The 21,410-nt window shown below is 38.1% G+C and overlaps 1 pseudogene; it reads left to right on the plus strand.

The window, feature by feature from the left end:
* The window catches only part of LOC119057807 (RNA-binding protein FUS-like), a 100,281-nt pseudogene extending 80,429 nt beyond the window's left edge, over positions 1 to 19,852 (plus strand).
* Positions 19,853 to 21,410: the final 1,558 nt, after the last annotated feature.

Below are 21,410 nucleotides of genomic sequence, written 5' to 3' on the forward strand. Positions count from 1 at the left end.
GTTTTTCTACTATGCATGTTAATACTCATTATTTTTAACTATATATTTTATTACTGTTTATTTCTTTGAAGATTACAATGAACACCATGTTATTTTAATTTATTTTATATTAACTTCAAATTGCTATTAATAATATACAAAATATTGTTTCTTTATTACTTTTTCCTCCCCTCTCATATACTACTATTTTTGTATAAGTTGTGTCTTTATACATGGATGTACATCAAAACTAATTTATAATTATTATTTTTTTAATTACTTTTTTGTTGTTCAATTAGAGGTGTCTGCATTTTCTTCCCAACCCTCACCCCGCTCCATCCAAACCCACCTTCTTCCCTTGCTTCCACCCTCCCCCTTGGTTTTGTCCATGTGTCCTTTATAGTAGTTTCTGAAAACCCTTCTCCCCACTGTCCCCTCCCCACTCCTCTCTGGAACTGGAACTGGAAAGCATTATGCTGAGTGAACTCCTCTCTGGCTATTAGACTGTTCTTAATTTCAATTATAATTAATTCTGTATGTTAATGTTTTAAATTATATCAACTTAAAATAAGTCAAAACTAGAAAATATAGTTATAATTATTTTACATCTACTTGTGCAACTAGCTTTATGGGTATTATTTATTTCTTTGTTGGATTTGAGTTACTGTCTAGTTCCCTGAAGAATGAAATTTCATCTGAAGTATTCCCTTTTGAATTTCTTACAGGCCAGGTATGCATTCCATTGAATCTGTAGTTCACCTACAGTAGTTCTGATATCTTTTTAAAAAATTTATTGTGTTTTTTCTCACTACTATTTAACCCCCTTATACCTCCTGCCCCTTGAAATCACCACACTATTGTCCACATCCTTTTCCCCTTTGATTAAAACCTATACCCATAAACCTCCCCCACAACAGCTGTCATCCTGTTGTGTATCTATGAATCTGTATCTATATTGCTTGTTAATTCATTTTGTTCATTAGATTCCACAGATGAGTGAAATCACATAGCATTTGTTTTTCTCAAACTGGCATATTTCCCTTAGCATAATGTTTTCCAGGTCCCTCCATGCTGTTTCAAAAAGCAAAATTCCTTATTTTTCACAGATGAGTAGAATTTCATTGTATATATGCCCCATAGTTGTTTTACCCACTCATGTACTGATGGACACTTGGCTACTTCCATATCTTAGCAATTGTAAATAATGCTACAATGAACATAGGGGTGCGTATCTTCTTTTGAATTAGTGTTTTGGATTCCTTTAGCTATATTCTTAGATGTCAGATGGCTGGGTCAAAAGGCATACCTATTTTAAATATAAACAAGAATGTAAAAAACCTGTACTCCAAAAATTGTAAGACACTAAAGAATGAAATTGAAGAAGATACTAATAAGTGAAAGCACATACCATGTACATAGATAGGAAGAATTAATATCATTAAAATGCCCATACCACCCAAAGAAATATATAGATTCAATGGAAATCCTACCAAGATACCAATGCTGTATTTCACAGAACTAGAGCACATATTTCAAAAATTTATATGGAACCACAAAATGCCCCACATAGCAACGGCACTCCTGAGAAAGAACAAGTTTAGAGGAATCACTCTACCTAACATCAAACTATATTTTAAGGCAATAGTAATCAAAACAGCATAGTACTGGAATAAAAATGAACACAGATCAATGGAATAGAATAGAGAGCCAAGAAATAAACCCACACTCTATATTCAATTAATATCTGACTGGGGCCAAGCACATACAATGGGCTAAAGACAGTTTATTTGATAACTGGTGTTGGGAAAATTGGACAGATACATGTACAAAAATGAAACTAGACTACCTTCTTGGTCGCACAAAAGAATGTATTCAAAATGAACTAAAGACTTAAATGTTAGACCTGAAACCATAAAAATTCTAGGAGAAAACTGAGGTAGTAAAATTTCAGACATTGCTCATAACAATATCTTAACTGATATATCTGCCCAGGCAAGGTAATCAAAAGGAAAAATAAACAAATGGAACTACATCAAACTGAAAAGTTCTTGCACAGCAAAGAAAAACATCAACAAAATAAAAAATCCACAGAATGTGAGAACATATTCATCAATATCTCTGAGAAGGAATTAATATCCAAATATTAAAAATTTACAAAACTCAACACCCAAAAAATTCAATTAAAAATGGGCAAAGGGCCTGAATAATCACTTCTCCAAAGAAGACATACAGATGGCCAATAGACATATGAAAAGACAATTAGTGTCACTAATCATCAGATGATGAAAATTAAATATACAGTGAGATATCACCTCAAGGATCTTGAGAAAAGGGAACACTTTTGCACTGCTGGTGGGACTCCGGACAGTTGCAACCACCGTAAAAGCATACAGAGATATCTCATAAAGAGTTGATATCTTAACAATATTAAGTGTTCTGATACATGATCATCAGATGAGTGTCTGTATTTATTTTTTCCTTGATTTATTTTTAATATTTTATCGATTATGCTATTATAGTTGTCCCAATTTTTTTCCCCTTTCCCTCTTCTCTAGCATTACTTTGTCTGGGAAGCACTTTATCTGTGCTTCAATTCTAAATGATAACTTTGGTGGATAGAGTAATCTAGCTTGTAGGTCTTTCTTTTCATGACCTGGAAAATTTCTTGCCAGTCCCTTCTTGCCTGAAAAGTATCTTTTGAGAAATCAGCTGACAGTCTTATGGGAACTCCTTTGTAGATAACATTCTGCTTTTCTCTTGTTGCTTTTAAGATTCTCTATCTTAAATCTTTGGCATTTTAATTACAGTGTGTCTTGGGGTTGTCCTGTTGGGTCCAACTTATTTGAGACTCCCTCTGCTTTCTGTACTTGTAGGTCTATTTCCTTCAACAAATTAGGGAAGTTTTTACTTCATTATTTTTTCAAATAATTTTTTTTATTTCTTGCTCTTCCTATTCTTCTGGAACCCCTATGATTCAGATGTTGGTAAATCTAAAGTTGTCCCACAGGCTCCTTATCCTATCCTCATTTTTTTTGTCTTTTTGGAATTCTGATTCAATGCTTTTTTCCCCTTATGTTCTAAATCATAAAATTGATTCTTGGCTTTATTCCCTCCACTGTTGGTTCCCTGTAGATTTATTTCACTTAATGCAACTTTCATTTGTGCCAGGGGTCTTTTTATGCTGTTGCAGTGCCCAACATTTTTCTTTACGCATCCTGATAACCAGTGTTTGGAACTCTGCATTTGATAGGTTGTTTATCTCCATTTCATTTAGTTCTTCTCCTGAAGCTTTTTTTCTATTCTTTCATTTGGGCCGTATTTCCTCATCTCTTCAATTTGGCTACCTCCCTGTGTTTGTTTCTGTGTATTAAGTAGAGCTGCTTTGACTCCCTGTCTTAGTAATGTGGCCTATTGTATAAAATGCACCTATAAATTGTATGGAGTGAAGTCTTAATCAATTGCCAAGGTGTGGCAACCCATTTCACCACTTTGTGTGGAGAAGGATTCAGAGAGAGGACAATACCACTGCATGGCCTCTGAAAATTGCCCAGGAAGAAGCTGTATCCCAGCATTCACCCTTTTGCCTATCACTTCGCTTTTTCCCCTTCTTCCTGTTAAGCCACTTGTGCCCTTCCAGCTGTTCCACTGGCGCTGAATCCCAGGAAGGATGAGTCTGTGTGAGTCCAAAGTCCATTGTGGGCCTTTTAAGATGAGTCTCTTTAGAATCCTGCAGTTTCTTCCACCCCCCCAACTCCCACTGGTTTTTTATAGCCAGAAGTTATGGGGACTTATCTTTGCTGGAATCCTGGGCTGGGTGGTCTAGTCTGGGGCTGGGATTGCTGTCTCCCAAAGTATCCCTCCTGATTTGTAACCACCACTCATAATGCAGAACCACCTGTTCTGCCACCTTTCCACATAACCACTTCTCCTAGTTATCTGAATGAATGTGGCTTCTTTAAATCCTTGGATGCCAGATTTCCATACAGCTCAATCTTCTGATAAATCTCATGATATTTGTTTTGTAACCTAGTTGTAATTTTTGTGGTAGTTGTGCATGGAGGTGAAGCATGTTTGCTTACATGTTCATCTTGACCAGAAGTTCTATTTTCCTTAATTTCTTTCAACAATGTTTTGTAGTTTTTATTGTGCAAGTCTTCAATTGCCAATGGGGATTATTCCTGAAATAATTTACTGTATTAAGCCCTCAGTGAAAAGTTATTCTATGGAGGGCTTAAGAGTATGAGGATTATAAGAAGGAAATATGGTCAGTTTTACCTTTGTCATGCTGAGACCTTGAGTCCTGAAGTTCAATTGCTTAGGTTTGAGTAATGATTTATTTGCTGGCTATTTGATTTGGAGTAAGTCACTTCACATGACCTTCAGGTTTGAAGTTTATCTTCTTTTTTATTTTATTTAGTTATTTTTCAAGTATAGTTTTCTCTCTATTTCTCCCATCCCAGCCCACCCAGCCCCATGCTCCCCACCTCCATCCCATTTCCACCCCCCTTAGTTCTTGTCCCTGTGTTCTTCATACTTGTTCTTCCAAATCCCTCCCCTTTTTTTCCCCTTAAATTCCCTTTCCTCTCCCCTCTGGTCACTATCCTCTTGTTCTCTATTTCAGTATCTTTATTTTTATTTTGCTTGCTTGTTTGTTTTGTTGTTTAGCTTCCTGTTAAAGGTGAGATCATATGGTATTTGTCTTTCAACACCTGGCATATTTCACTCAGCATAATGCTTTCCAATTCCATCCATGTTGTTGCAAAGGGTAGTAGCTCCTTCTTTCTCTCTGCTGCATAGAATTCCATTGAAGTTTATCTTCTAAATTTCAGCTTTAGCATCAGTAAAAAAAAGGGTAAGAAAACTTAAAAGAGTACCTGGAATTTGGAAACGCCAACAGGCATTAGCTATTATTACTATTATAATAGTAAATGAAAAGGGGTTCTATGGAAATTAGTCTCAAAGGGCGATCTGTTCATAAATTTCTAACTGGGCAGGTAATGGTAAGTAGTTACATCCCAGGCATATAACTTTTTCAGTAAAAGGCTTATCGTTGTCTTAAACCACCTTGTCCATTGTGTTTGTACTTCTGGGTTAACATACCCTTGAAATTAGCATAAATACCCTCAATAAAGCACATAGATTTGTTAACTATTTTGTAATTCAGTACCCAACTTACTTTCTCTTACCTTTATGTAATCTTCCTTAGATTCCCTCCTTAATTCAAAATGCATAAAAGAAGCTGCAAACTGCTGTCTTAGGGAGCATTTGAGATCTTGTTTTCTGGTTGTTTCTGTCAATTTTGGCTCAAAAAAACTCTCTACAGGTTTGCTGGGTTTTTTTTAGATTAACGCAATTAATACTATTAGTATTATTACGCTATTATGAAGTGAGAATATGTCACATGATGGATTTTTTAAAGGAAATTTAACCACTTTCAGGTAACCTATCTCATAAAAAGTTATTCTTACACATGAGAAAGGCAGATTGCTTCTTCCTAAGCTAAATAAATTCAGTTATATGCATCCAATAAAGGTCCTGAGTACAACACTAAGAAGAGTAAACACATATGGACAAAAAGGGGTTACATGCTAAGCCTGACAAGCTCAACAGAGGCCAGCATGATGGCCTTTCAAACAGGGAGACCTAAAGCGACTGTATAGGATGGTCTGAAGCTCAAAACTTTCTACGCAAAAGCGGGTCATGACAAGCAGTTTTGTCCTAGGCTGGGATTCTCCCTGACAAAAGTCAATCTTTACTTAAATTAAGCCTGTCTATTGTCTTTTTGCATCCATGATAATATACCTTAGAAATGTCAAGGTAATTTCTTTTTCCTGGATCCTTGAAAGCACAGGCACCACACCAGAGGAAAACCACAAGCCCCCTCAGTGTTATTGCTATGTGTTAATTGCGACTGTTAATTATCCTGTACCCACCTACGTAAAAGAAGCATGGGTCTATCCTTTTACTTTTTATTCAATCCCAAGGGTTTCCTTTTTTTCTACCTCCTCAATCTATCACCTACAGATTTCATGTAACCGAGTTAAATCTCTTTTGATTATAATATATACAGTAATGTGCAAAATGGCAATTTTCTGGGTCATTTTGTCAGTCCATTGATGTATTGCTTCCCAGAAATTGTCAGTTTGGCTGAAATAAACTCACAAAAATTCTCTGCAGGTTTGAATGTTGGGATTTAGCCACTTCCAGATAACCTCTCTCATAAAAAAGTACCCTAATACATGAGAAAATTAAATAAATTTAGATATATCAATCCAATAAAAGTACTGAGCATAATGTTAAAAAGAGTAAACATATCTAAAAAGCAATAAACTAAATTTAAATTTTAGTTAAATTACTGCATGATATATATTTTAGGAAAAAAGACATATTGCCTAAAATATAATTAAAATTCTTTGAACATGGATGAAGTAGTTTCTCCCTCCCTAAGTAATTAAAGCTATATGTCTCCTTCATGATAATATATATACTCCCCAGCAGGCATTGTGTTTAGAAAGTAAACAGATGGCATGAGAGTGTTATCAGATTTCAACTTGGCACATAACCTCCAGGATTTATATTTTCTTTTATAGAATGCTGTTGGGAATCACAAGATACTGCTCTGACAAGTTTATCTGAACTGTGGGAATTACTTTGGAGAATAGTATGACACCGTTTGTATTAATAAAGATAAGGGGTGTTGAAATTAAAAAAAAACTCCTTATGTTACTAAATAGCAAGTGGGGTGCTGCTGCCCACCACTACCCTCTAGACAAAATTTCAGAGGCAGAGGTTTGGTGAAAAAGGAAAGGAGTCTTTATTCAAAAGCTACACAATTTTGGAAATAGCTTTCCACATGTATTAGTCACTTAAGTCTGTCAATTAAGACTAAAATATTTAACTACAGTTTCCCTATCACTCCCCATTTGTTTTAATTGTGTTTTTCTATAAAATTAGTTTACAGGAGGAAACAACATAAAATACAAAAGCTACACAATTTTGCAAGAATGACAGGCTTCTGCCTCAGATTCTGCCCCTCTAGAACACTCATAAAAATAACGCGAACCCTTTGCCAGGCCAGTCCAATCCTAGGCTGTGCCAAGAGTTCTTTCTTCCATTTAAAATACTCTCCTTTGTGCAATGCATGTGGCTACAGCATAATCATCCAGGAAGAGAAAGAAAGAGAGCCAGTCTCTGCCCATAACCTGTTTAAATCTTCCAACCCATAATTCCGTGTGCACTGGAAGCATTCAGCTTCTCAGCCAATCCCGTCCTAAGCTAATTTAACATCGTCTGCAGCAACTCTTCATATCACCCCTCCCTACTCCTCCACAGTAATCTGATCAGATTTCTCTGTACCAATTACATTCATTAAAAATGATTAAATAGATCGGAAAATTATTTCTCGGTTTTCTGTAAATATAAAAGCGTAATTGCTTTCTCCATAATACAAACCTCTTTACAAAAAGCAGTTATAAGAACATAGACATTTAGCAGACTTAACCAAAATTTTGTATAACTGGTAGACATTGAGTAAATGGGAATTGCCAGTTAATAAATTTAATAAAAAATATACTTTAGCCATTTAGATAGATTTATCTTTGAGAGGTAACTTTTTTTTAGGTATATTTGAATTTAAAACCAAACAGCAAAGTAAATGGAATATAGGACCAGACTTTCAAATTGCTTTAACAACAACAACAACAACATGAAAGCTGCTCAGCCTTTGAAGTGCTCTAACATTGTGCTCAGAAAAGTCTTTTTTTTTTAAGGGAGTGTTTATGCAGACAATAAAAACAATGCAAAAGAAATAAAAAAATACTATTTTTCAAAAGCTGTTTAAGAAGGATTTGAATGTGGGAGAGAGCATAATGTTTATTTTAATTTTTTCCTAGTGGTTGCTGGTTAAAAATGATGCAGCCACTTATCGAACAAGAGACAAAAAAAGAAAGGAATGCTGTGTTGTAACAGAGTGAAGGGCTCATTCTCTTTGACTCCATCCTTTTTAAGCCTGTGTTGTTCCCGTAGCCTTCAGGATATCAGCTCCTGCTTTAGACATGCTAGTCATTAGAGGGATTCTGCTTGGTACTTGAGTTTTTAATGCCTCCAAAAAATCTCCTTCCGTTTTTCCTCCTCCTGACAAGAAAGGAGCATGAACTCTGTAGTTTCTTAAGATGAAGTTGAGAAACTACTAGGGCTCTCATCTTCTCTGTTAGCACCTTCTCAGTCAATAAAGTTTTTATCTATTATGTATATAATATACATATATTATATATAATTATACATATATAACTTATTTATGTATTTAGAAATAAAATTGTTGTTTAAGTACTGTTGTCTCCATTTTCACCCCACCTCCAAACCTGATGTTTTCAGTTTTGGCTTTTCAAATTACTGGGTATACAGACTGGATTGCTAACATGTTCACATAATATATCTTTAGTGGCTGTAGATACTTTTGACAATGTAAGAAGCATCTAGCCCTGGCCAGGTGGCTCAGTTGATTGTAACAATGTCCCATACACGAAAATGTTGCAGCTTGATTTTCAATTAGGGCACATATCTAGGTTGTGGGTTTTATCTCTTGTCAAGTTGTATATGGTAGGCAACTGATGGATGTTTCTCTCTCGTATTGATGTTTTCCTCTTCCTCTCTCCCTTCTTCTATTTCTAAAATCAATAAGCATGTCCTTGGGTGAGAATTAAAAGAATTCAAATTTCTGGGCAATTCAAATGAGTCCATTTGAACCAAAACTGAAGACATATGCTAGGGAGCAAGATCTCATGCTTCCTGAGAATAAAAGTTTACTGTATCTTTCATGCATTTGAGGTTAAGGAGGAGGGAATGTAAGGAAGGTTACATAAAGGTGGGAGAAAGCAAGATGAGTACTGTATTACAGGATAGCTGAGACTATTTGCTGTCTTGAGGGTGGTTACATGTTGGAAGGAGGATTCTGAAAGGTGCCATTTCAAAGGTGTGTTAACCTAGATGCACAGAAACAAGGCACAGGGCCAGCTTACAAAGTTATAGGCCTGATGCATGAGTATTCACTGTGACCTGCTTAGTTAAGAATTTGTAATTTATTACAGTATCCTTTTTCATCCACATTTTAGAGATTTTGGTAAAAACTATGATCACTTTTACCCAGAAAAAAATGCATGAATTGCATCCATATAACCCCCTGACATCCAAATACTTTAAAGAACAACCTTGTTGTATATATGCAGTTGTGTGTAGATTTTATATTGTGGATGAAAAAGGAGCCACATACCAAGCCTGACAAGCTCAGGAAAGGCCTGCATTAAAGCCTTATTAACTCAGAGACCTAAAGTAACACAAAAGATGATCTGAAATTATAAGGTATTAATTAAAAGTAGTTTATGGCAGGTAGTCATGTCCTGTGGTAGAATCTTCCCTGACAAAAAATCAATCTTTAATTTAAGGCTGCCTCTGGTCTCTTTGCTTCTAAGATAACATACCTTTGAAATGTCAAGGTAATTTTTTTCTGGGCTCATCAAAGCACAGATACTATACCAGAGACCACAAAACCCCTTATTGCTATTGATCTGGAGCATTAAGTGTTGACTGTTAACTATCCTATACTCACCTATGTAAAAGAAGTATATATCTCTTTGTTCTTTTTATCCAGTCCCAGAGATTTCCTCCACTTTACTTTCTCCCACCTCATTCATCTACCACCAATGGATTTCATATAACCCCTTTATGCCTCATCCTTTGATTGTAATGTATAAAGTAAGGTACAAAGTAAGATCCTTCTTTGGAGCATGTTCTCAATTTTTTGAGATTTTAGTTCCTGACAACTGTCATCAATTTGGCTAAATCAACTCATAAAAATGCTTACAGATCTGAACATTTTAAAAAATTTATTTAATTATTGTTCAAGTACAGTTTTCTGTCTTTTACTCCCATCCCAGCCCACCCCCCAGTGCTCCCCACCTCCCTCCCATTTCCACCCCCCTTAGTTGGTGTCCAAGTGTCCTTTATACTAGTTCCTGTAAATCCTTCCCCCCTTTTCCCTGAAATTCCCTCCCCTCTAACATTGACAATGTTATGCGTAGAACCATAAACTAAAGTGTGTTTCTATTTAATTGCAATAAAAGCTGACCAAATTAGAAATAATGTTAATGTTTGCATAACAGTCTGTGTATTAAAGGCAATTACTAAATATTATACAAAAGGTAGGTTAAGGCAACTTTAGATTACTTAATAACCAGCCTCTGACCACTTGCTTTGCTTGATGTTGAAGTTGCATTATTAATGGTGTCATTTTCATATTAACCACTACCTGTGTACCAGGGTAGGGCAGAGCATGGGAAAGCAGAGTGTGTCTGGAAAGCAAAGAATTCCACCATCCCCCAAATCCTACAAAAAGGCATGGGGTGAGGGGTGGGAGGGGTGCCCACAGAGTGGAAAGTACAGCACTACAAAGATTGAGGCACATTGCATAACAAAGGCAGTAAAGAGTCCATGTCTTCCCATGTCTTCCTATGCCCTTTTTAAAAGAAAAGCTGCTGGGAAAATGGTACACTTGGTGAGAATTTGTGTCAGCAGAGTGACTCAGATGAGTGACTCATGACATAGCTGGGGGAAGCCCACACAGCACCTGCGTAAGCATCAGGGGATGGGATGCCCACCCTGGATGCCCGTGCGTGGTTAGGAACTCTTGCCCTGACTAAAGAAGGTCAAAGACAGTGGAGAGCTGAAAAAAATGGCAGACACTATACCACCATAGAAACAGGCTGATGTTCTACCACGCAGGAAGTTCTGAGCCAAGCCTTTAAAATTGGAGCATGCCGAGAAACAGGTCTGCTTGTAGGTCGATTGGTCCGTCTGTAGCAGGGGAGGTCTGGAGGCCCATTGGAAACATCCTCAGTGCCCCCTCCCGTGCAGAAGACAGTGACAGTCCTGGCAGTGCTGGTGGGGGACCAGCTTAGCCAAACACACAACACCCTGGTGAGCTGATGGCTGGAGTAAGGGCAGCTCTGGAAGAAAGGAATTGAACTTGCAAGAAGGACTCAGGCCAGTTCCTATAGAGTCATGAGAGATGATTGGAGCAGAACTGTGACCAGGCATGCTGAACCGCAGGCTTCTGTGTTTCTGAAGAACAGTACTGTTGAATGGCAGGTTTTGGAACTGGTCTGGCTTGGTGGAGGGAGGCAGGGCTATTTGTTTTTGGGTATTTTTAAAGGGAGCAGGACCTAACAGCAGAAAGACCCATGTTCTCACTCTCTCTTCCTCTCTTTCCACACCCCCACACGCACACCTGGTATGTCACTCTCTTGATATGGAGACTCTTGGTATGAGACTTTGGAGCTAGGTGAAGTTCTTTCCTTCTGTGCCTTTGGCATTTGGAATTTCTGGGCCTCTGGGCCTCTGGGCCTGCTCCCCACACAGAAGGTAGTGATTGTTGAACCAGGACGTATGGGGCCCACCAAGAGCTTAGACCCTGCACGGATAGAAGCCCAACCTGGAGGCAGGGTCCCACATAGTGATGTGTGTCTCCCTGGGCCCCACCCTGTGGGATAGTGCAGCACAGCATACAGTTTCCTGGACCGTGACACAGAGACTGAGAACAGCGAATCCCAGATCCTGAAAGGAGAGAGCTGCCACAAGAAGATGGTGACTCTGAATCCCACAAGTGAACATTCCAGACAGGATGGAGATCTGTTTGCGTGACAAGCTTATTGACAGATAAGAAAGTGGAGAACTTCTGGGCAGGGTTTTGGATTGTAGCCTTTTGGGGAACAAGAGAATTTCTGGATCTCATGGGAGAGAAGAGCTCCAAGCAGAAGTACTCTCAGCACCCACAAGGTTGGAACACTGTTAATAAAAACTTGTTTCCTTAAACACAAATTGTTGAATCACATACAAAAGCACCAAGCAGCCAAAACCCAGTTTTCATGGTCACACATGCGTATTCTGAAATTTTACACAGATAGAGTTTTGTATTGTATCTTAGGAAAGGCAATCAGAAAGGCCATTTTCACATAACGATTATTTTAAACTGAAGGCTATTTCTCAACAATGAGACAGAAGGAACTTTTTTTTTCCGCCTAAAAACAAGGCATAAATTTCAGCTTGTAAAGGGGTCTCCCTATCCAGCACCAGGCAGAATTTGAAATAAATATGGTAAATAGGTGCCAAGCAAGGTCATGGCAGCTAGATCACCCTTGTGTTCCATAGAAGCAAGTACTTCTGTCATGTGTGTTCTGCTCTTCCCTATTTACCTGTAAATTGGCCACTCTCACTTTTGAAATCCAAGATCCTCTCCCAGCCTTCTCTCCTTTGTGCATGATGACATACATACCTAATTTTACCTCACTTTCTTTGGAATCTTCATGCCTATGTGAATTACCATGTACACATATTAAAATCTGGATTTATTCCCATCCATCTGTCTCTGTTAAGTGGAGTATGAACCTACCTAGAAAAACTTAAAAGCTAGAAAGTACTTTTTTTTAGCTCCCACACAAACAAAATTCTGTATTGCCTTGGAACCATATTCAACAGAACAGAGAGTGAAATTTTATGTTAAAGGGAAATGAAAAATATAAGCTAGGTCTTTCTAATGGCCATTTGAATTTTTTTTAAAAAGTAAAGAATTACACCCAAGTTGGTTCCACGAGAGATTACATGGAAATTGTAGAAAACTACAGAGAAAGAAACAACTGCACAGGAGGGTGCTTCTCAGCAGTGAAGGGGCAACAGACACACAGCCTTTTCAGGGTGATACCTGGGAGGAAGGACAGTAATCTCTTTGGCAGAAACAGTAAGCAAGTTGCAAATCTAGCAGAATTTTATGAATCTACTGTTCTGTAGAGGAATGGAAAAAATGAATCCAGAGTAACTAGGAAACGAGAATTTAATAAATAGATTATGATGCTAATACCTTTCTCTTTGTTTTCCTTATTTGAGCCACATGGCAAAATGTCAATTTAAGGTATCGTCATAAATTGCTGGTTACTTCTATTTAGGAGGATGAGATGTTTTCCTAAGCATCCTTTTAAGGTAATGATAGATCACATTGTTGCCTTTATTACACTGAGACTTAAATTACTATATTTGGTGCTTATCCATATGAAATAACATATTTTATATATCATTTTCCAAGGCAAAATATGCATTCTGGTTTATATTATTTTATACTTGAGAAAGTTCAATTTTTATTGAAATTATTTTTAATTATTAATTCAAAACTTAGGTACTACCGATTTTTATATTCTCTTGTTTTTAAGATGAACAGATTTGGGAGGAAATCATTGATTTCCAATGGCATTTCATTGCAATCCCTCTCAAGCTCAAATCAGTTCTCTAACCTAATGGCAAATTGTCTCATTGGTTTACTCTCCTGTGAAATGTCAACTCCACTTTCTCAGAACTCATGTGTTTACAGTGAGCCAGTACTTTCCCTTAGTGTGACAGTCTTTGGCCATCTTGATTCAGGTGCATGGGCCTGATTCAAAGTGTTGTAGAACAAAAGACTGAAGGATCAGCTTCCCATCGTCACAAAAGGCCAATCCACGTGGCAGATGCTGGTGTAAAACAAAAGAGGTTTTATTCAGGTTCTTTGTGATCTGGGAGAATGGCAGACTCCTGTCTCAAAACTCATCTTCCCTGCAAAACTAAAACAAAGGCAGTGTCTAGAGTTCCTGTTCCATTTTAAAGTACAGTCCTTTGAAACCAGCAAGGGACTGCTGAGCAGTCACCCAAGTAGCTTGGTTTGTGCCTGGGTGCTGTTCATTTCAGTCTCTCTCCTGGAGCCTGCATGGGGACCCTGTGTGACCATTGGCCATGATGCTGCTAGGGCTGAAAGGTTGCGTGCTCCAGTGAATGCATCACCATGTCTGCAAGGGAGAGAGAGAAAGAGAGAGAGAGAGAGAGAGGCTCCTTCTTGGAGGCTATGGGCCATGCGACTGCTAAAGTCATGAAGAGAACAGATGAGTCCACCATGTGAGTCCAGGTCACAAGCAAGAGCAACAAGCAAGAGACCATTTCTTTTTCCTCTAGGATTATATTAGTCAGGGTGTGAGACATACCAGATACTTTCTCAAAATGACAAGTCAACTTCCCAAACTTCTGTGAGATTTGGGTGGGTCTACTTCCCAGCTAATCCCTCCTTTCACCAGGCTAGGCTGTCTCTTTGCTCCAGAACCCCCCTGCACCAGTTTGAGTTCTATGACACATGTGCTTGCCTGCCCCTGGTTTCACTCCCCAGTCTGGAGATGGGGGGGTTGTTTTTTCCTATCTGATTATTTTGCTAGCCTTTTGCACACTCAGTGTAAGTATGTCCCCCTGCTGCCACCTTGGCCATTTGACAGAAACTCCCCAGGCTCCAACAGGTAACAAAGTATCTAAATCTAATCTGTAAATGCACTTCTGTTAACTGTATTATTGATTATTTTGATTATCGTCCTTGAAGAGTACTCCTACTTTTTAATTTAATAAAAATAGTTATTTTCTGTTTATAAAAGTAAATTAATAAGTAAATAATTTTTTAAAAAATAAATTGAAGACAAAGTCAGAAAGTGAATAAATATATCATCAGAACTTTTACTCTGAAGTTTTTAAACACAATGTCAACACTTTAGGTAAAAGGCAGAATGCTAAGACACCTATGTATACATTTTTATTTTTATTTTAACACATACAAAATAAATTCATTTTAGCCATATGTATGTATTATACTAGTATTATAAACCAAAATGCATTAATCTAGTCAATTCATAGAAGTCATATTGCTTTAATCCTCTTCAGTGGCCTCATGTTCTAAGATTACACTGCTACTTTTAAGAAACATTCACTGATGAATAATTCAGTCTAGGTTTTGATGATTTTGCAGATAAAATTGTTACCAAAGGAAATTGGTTTTTCAGCAGTATCATGAAAGAAACAAAGTCAGGGATACTCATGTAGGGTAAGTTTAGCATCAGTGGCAAAATTGATTAGACCGAAAAGTGGTTGTACGCTCTCAGGCAGAAAGCTGGCAGGTTATAAGGGAGCAGCGGTTTAGACATAGCAAAGGAAGTAACAGAGGCAAAAGGAGAGTCCTCTGCCACTGCTCACTGCTCCCCTGGTTTCAAGCTTAAGAGAAAAGTGCCTGCCTGAAAGATGGAAAGGCTCGAATGGTCTCCAAGGAGCGTACACACTGGGTTCTTTGTCAGGCTTTTCTGTATTTCCTTGGGTTGGGAAAGAGCAGGCTTTCTTTCAAATTGTCCAATCTCTTTCCTGCCTTTTACTGGGCTTGTGCCTATGCCTGTGCCCTCTCCCTTTCCAAATTCTTTCCTGAATTTTCTGGGGGTTTGTGCCCTTTCCCTATACAATCGTTTCCCCCACCTTTCCTAGACTTCATCCTCCCCCTTTTACAGTTGCCATTTTGGCTCCTTACTGCACAGGTCTCATAGTTCTGCTTTGTCATTTGACTTCTACTGGGCATGAGCTTAGTACAAGGAATTCCACCTCATGGTTTTCTCCTTCCCGCCTTTTATTCAGGCAAATCAATGCCAGTTACCCTCTGAAGTGGCTGTGAGCTATCTTTCCTGCCTAGTTGACCAGGCAGGACGTCTTATTCCATTTTGTGGAATGACGGTGATCTCCCACCTGGAGTGACTGTTTCATTTTTTCCCTTCTCTCTTTTTTTAATATCTAACTAGCAGAGGTAAGATAGTTGAAAACTCTGGAAGTTAGTCTCAATATCACCTGTTGACTTGCTTCTAAACCTTATTGTTTTGAGTATAATACTAAATGTAATCAAAACAAACTCCTAAATTCATTTTGGCCCTTGTTTTCTCATAATTTACTCTTGGTACTCTGAAATGTGTTCCAAAAGCACATGTATTAGCATCTCTAAAGGCACATTGTGCATTATACAATGAGGAGAGTTTGTATTTAGGAATAGTGGATCCTGCTGCTAATCGCTCCCAAATCTCACCTGGTATGGATTAAACTTAAGCATGTTCGAACACTGCATATACTTTATGAGAATGAGAAGCAGGCTTGGAGTGATCTGTAGACCCTTCTAGGTGGATTTCTCTCGTGAACTCATGCAACTTCCTGATATCAAGTAATTTAATACAGTGCATTTTTATTTCTTCACTACAATGTGTTTCTTTCATTGAAACAACACATTGCTCAGTACAGGGGATGAAAGGCTTTGAAAAAATATCAAATATATCAGGCCATTTTCAGTATAAACTTGTAACCCAGGTCATTTCTTAATAGCTCTGTAGAGAATTTCTACATAAATTACTTGAAAAAACAGAGTTTACCTAGGTTTACAACACCATACTTAAGAGACCTGTGGGGATAGGTGAGGTGGGAGAGGGGTGTCGGGGGGAAGTAGTGACAACTGTGCTTGAGCATCAATAAAAATAAAATTAAAAATATTCTTTATAACTTCAAAAAATAAATGAATATCTCTTTTGAAGTAAGATAGGTTTAACCTCAAGTGTCTAAATTCATTTCTTTATTATAGGTTATGGAGCATTTTAGATTTTTAAAAAAGTTTTTTCCTTCACTTGATTAAAATAAAATAATAGCTGAAGATCTAGATTCATAGTCTTGACAAATTTAGCATTGTTATCTGAGAAAATTCTATTTTTCCTTGTGAACTATTGGGTTCTGTGTAGTCAATAACTATAAAGGGTCTGAGGTTTTTTACCCTACTCTTAGTTAACAAGTTAGCCTGTGAAGGGGACCTAAGTATTGTCACCCAAAATTTGCCTTTTGGAATATTAATTTTTAGCTTGTTATTAGGAAACAAAAGATTCATAAATAACTTTTAACTCTTCCTTTTTCCTAATCAAGAGATCCATATAGAAAAACCTGCTCCATGAAGAAAATCTGAGGATGTTTGCCTGGCTTGAATTAAGTATGGTGCACAGAGAGATGCCAAGCAAAGTCTTGTAGCTAGATCACCCTCTGTGTCTCACTGACGCAAGAACTTGCCTGTGTTCTTGCCTGTGTGGCCTGCTCTTCCTCAATTACATGAAAAATGCCTACTCTTTTTTGAAATGCCATCAGTGACTCCAAATTTTTCCTTTATCCAAATTGACACATATAACTAATTTTACCTCATTGCCTTTGAAATGTTCTCGCTTCTGTGCAAGCCCCATGCACACCTATTAAAACATGATTTTCTTCTGTTAATTTGTCTTTGTTAATTTGATCATTAATCCAGCTACAGGAACTTAGATGGTGGGAGAAAAGGTATTTTCCTAGCTCTCTATACCTGCCATAGTTTAATGTTTGCTGGGAAAAGACACAAGACTCAAGAGTCAGAGACGGCAGACTTTATTCATGACACAGAAGCCAGGAGAGCTTCGTTTTCACACCAGTTAATCTGTTCCCTAAAATCCCACACAAATGATACAAAGGCAGGTGCTGTACATGCAGTGGGTTTGTGTCACAGGCATGTAACACTGAGCTTAGAAAATCTCCAATCTTATGAAGGGGCTGCAAGCAAACCTGCTCAACTTTTGCCACAGAGAAATGCACTTCATTATTATTCTGATCAAAAACCAAACAAAGAGAATCTTTCCTCTACAGCAGGCAAAAGCACTAACTACCTTCATCTTCCAAGGCCATTTACTATACAAACATTCTTGAAAAGATAATGCAGGACACAAAATCTCAAAACACGCAGGAACTACATAAAGAATTACTTTTCCCAACATCTGGTTTCCTTCGTCATTTATCAGAATGAAAGTTATTTTTCTTTTGATATTATTTTAAGCCAAAGTTGAATGAGAGTAAGAATAAAAGAATCAAAGACAGACATAAAAATGTTAATGTTATAACCTTATTATTATGTTTCCCTGTTATAATTATTAAGCATAAAATTTATACTTACAAATATTTCTATATTACTTATGATCTAAAATGATTACTATTCTAAAGAGATTTAAAGTTAACATGAAACCCTGCAGCAAATTAAGTGTTCAAGTTCAATGTTTTTCATTCCATGCCATTACTTATGCATAGCATTAAAAAATCAGAAATAAACTACATGCATGTGCTTATATTTGTCTCCAAAATTGACGTAATGCTTTAGCTATAAAATAACAATTATTCTTGGGGTATCCTATATTCTCAGTTCATGAATTATAGGGTTTCCATGCAATTATTTAAATATATTTGTTGAAATATTAAAAAGAAGAAGTTTTTTCTTTTGAAAAATTTCTTCTAAGTAGAATATACACAGGTAAAATAGTAAATATTTTTAATGCATTAAAATAAAATTTCCTGTGCTCAGTGCTCGAGGCGTCGGTGTGCTGCGGTATTTGAGTCTTATCGCGTGTCGGCCAGTGTGCGCGTGCGCCGACAGGCCCTCAGAGGACTATCTTCAACAAGCAACCCAAAACTGTGGGGCCTACCCGACCCAGCCTGGGCAGGGTTATTCCCAGCAGAGCAATCAGCCCTGTGGGCACAAGGTTATGGAGGCTATAGCCAGTCAGGAAACACTTCAGGCTATGGCCAGAGCACCTATAGTTCTTATGGACAGACCCAGAACCCAGGCTATGGCACTCAGTCAGCTTCCCAGGGATATGGCTCAGCCCCATGTGGCTATGGTGGTGGCCAGAGTTCTCAGTCATCTTATGGACAGCAGTCCTACCCTGGCTGTGGCCAGCAGCCAGCTCTTAGCAGCACCTCTGGAAGTTACAATAACAGTTCTCAGAGCAGCAACTACGGGCAGCCCCAGAGTGGGGCCTGTGGTCAGCAGTCTGGCTATGGACAGCAGCGAAGCTCCTATAAGCCTCCTCAGGGGTATGGACAGCAGAACCAGTGCAATAGTAGCACTGGAGGTGGCAGAGGGCATGGTGGAGGTAGCTATGGTCAAGATCAGTCCTCCATGAGTGGTGGCAGTAGTGACGGTTATCACTATTAGGACTAGAGTGGGGGGGGTGGCGGTGGCTGGTGGGGAGGCCAGCAGGACAGTGGGGGATGACCGGGGCAGCAGTCGCAGCTATGAACCCAGAGGTCATGGAGGTGGCCATGGAGGCAGAGGCAGCATGGGCGGAAGTGACCATGGTGGCTTCAATAAATTTGGTGGCCCTCAGGAACAAGGATAACGTCATGACTCTGAACAGGATAATTCAGACAACAACATCTTCGCGCAAGGCCTGGGTGAGAATGTTACAATTGAGTCTGTGGCTGATTACTTCAAGCAGATTGGTATTATTAAGACAAATAAGAAAACGGGACAGCCCATGACATGGGCTGTACACATGACACTAAAATCTGCACACAGACAGGGAAACGGGCAAGCTGAAGGGAGAGGCAACAGTATCATTGGATGACCCACCTTCTTCTAAAGCAGCTATTGACTGGTTTGATGGTAAAGAATTCTCTGGGAATCCTAGTAAGGTCTCATTTGCTACTCGAGAAGCAGATTTCAATCGGGGTGGAGGCGATGATCATGGAGGCCAAGGGTGAGGAGGACCCATGGGCCATGGAGGCGATGGAGGTGGTGGCAGTGGTGGTGGTGGCCGGGGCGGATTCCCCAGTGGAGGTGGTGGCAGTGGAGGATGCAGTGAGCTGGGACTGGAAGTGTTCTAATCCTACATGTGAGAACATGAACTTCTCTTGGAGGAATAAATACAACCAGTGTCAGACCCCTACACCAGATGGCCCAGGAGGGGGACCAAGAGGCTCTCATATGGGGGGTAGCTATGGAGATGATCGTCGTGGTGGCAGAGGAGGCTATGATCTGGGTGGCTACCGAGGCCTACCGAGGCCGAGGCGGGACCGTGAGGGCCTCCGAGGAGGCCAGGGTGGTGGGGACACAGTTGGCTTTAGCCCTGGAAAGATGGACTCCAGGGGTGACCACAGACAGGATCGCAGGGAGAGGCCATGTTAGACTGACTGCTGAGGTTCTGGAACAGCTTCTCTTCTACACCCATTGTTTACCTCATTATTTTGTAACCTTTCTACTCCTGATCACCCATGGTTTTCTGTGTCAGACTATGTAATTGTAACCATATCTCTGGTTCCCATTAAAAACTATCATTTTAGTTTTAAAAAATTTCTTTAAACTTTTCAAGTATTAATGGATTCCAAATACAAAACATGTATGTTAACATTAAAACTCTCAGCGCTTCTACAATCTTCTTTTAAAATATTTTGATTTTGTTGTTATAATTACATTAATCTATGTTGTGGTCATTAAAAAGAGATTAATTTTATAAATATGTACATTTATTTTTAAATTATAGTCGATATACAATATTTTATTCGTTTCAGGTGTACAACATAATGACAATATTCATGTAACCTATGAAATGATCATCTTGATAAATTTAGTATCCTTCTGATACCATACATTGTTGTTATAATATTATTAACTGTTTTTCATGCTATAACTTACAGCTGCATGACTGTTTTTATAACTGGGTATCTGCACATGTTCATTCCTTCCTATTTGTCACCCACCACCACCAAACCCCTACATCTGGGCACTTGCAAAATGTTCCTTGTATCTGTGTTTGTTTCTGTTGTATTTGTTCATCTATTTTGGCTTTTAGATTCCCCATTCAAATAAAATAGTATATTTGTCTTTGACTTATTTCACTTAGCATACTACCCTCTAGGTCAGTAATTTTCAACTGGGGTACCTCAAGAATTTTTAAAACATGAAATATCTAATTATTTAGTAAGGGTACTGACCCCTTTTTCTTAGATTGTCAACTAATAAAATGACAAAAGCCAGCACAACAATAGTCATTGTGTGTGAATGACTCAAAAATTATGCATATCATTTTTTGTCAGACTGGCAAAAAATATAACATATATTTTGGTGTGCCACAAGATTTTAGTAATTAGTTTATTTGTACCATACATGAAAAAAGTTGAGAATGCTGCTTTAGTTTCATCCATGTTGTCTGAAATGATGTGAGTTCATTATTTTTTATGATTGAGTAGTATTCCATTGTGTATATATACCACCTCTTCTTAACCATTTGTTTATTGACCATATTTAGGCCCCTGCCTTATCTTGGTTATTGTAAACAATGCTGTAATGAACATGAGATGCAAATGTATTTTCAAATTAGTGTTTGGGGTTTTTTCTGTTAAGTACACAAAAGTTACATTTCTGGGTATTTTATTTTTGCCTCTTGTTATAACCTTTGATTTAAGGTCTATTTTGTCTGAAAATTGCAACTTCAGCTTTTAAAAATTTATTTTCATGGAATAATTTTTTCCATCCCTTTACTTTCAGTGTGTGTTTGTCCTTCCATCTAAGTGGGTCTCATGTAGACAGCATATGTATGGGTCTTATTTTCTTATTCATTCAACCACCCTTTGTTTTTGATTTGAGCATTTAATCCATCGAAGTTTAATGTAATTATTGAGAGTTATAAATTATTGCCATTTCATTATTCATATTCACATTCCCTCTTTTTGTTCATCTTTTTTTA

This window comes from Artibeus jamaicensis, unplaced genomic scaffold (genome assembly GCF_021234435.1).
Source record: "Artibeus jamaicensis isolate MK-2021 breed Jamaican fruit bat unplaced genomic scaffold, CSHL_Jam_final scaffold_916, whole genome shotgun sequence".
In the NCBI taxonomy this organism is placed as follows: Eukaryota; Metazoa; Chordata; class Mammalia; order Chiroptera; family Phyllostomidae; genus Artibeus; species Artibeus jamaicensis.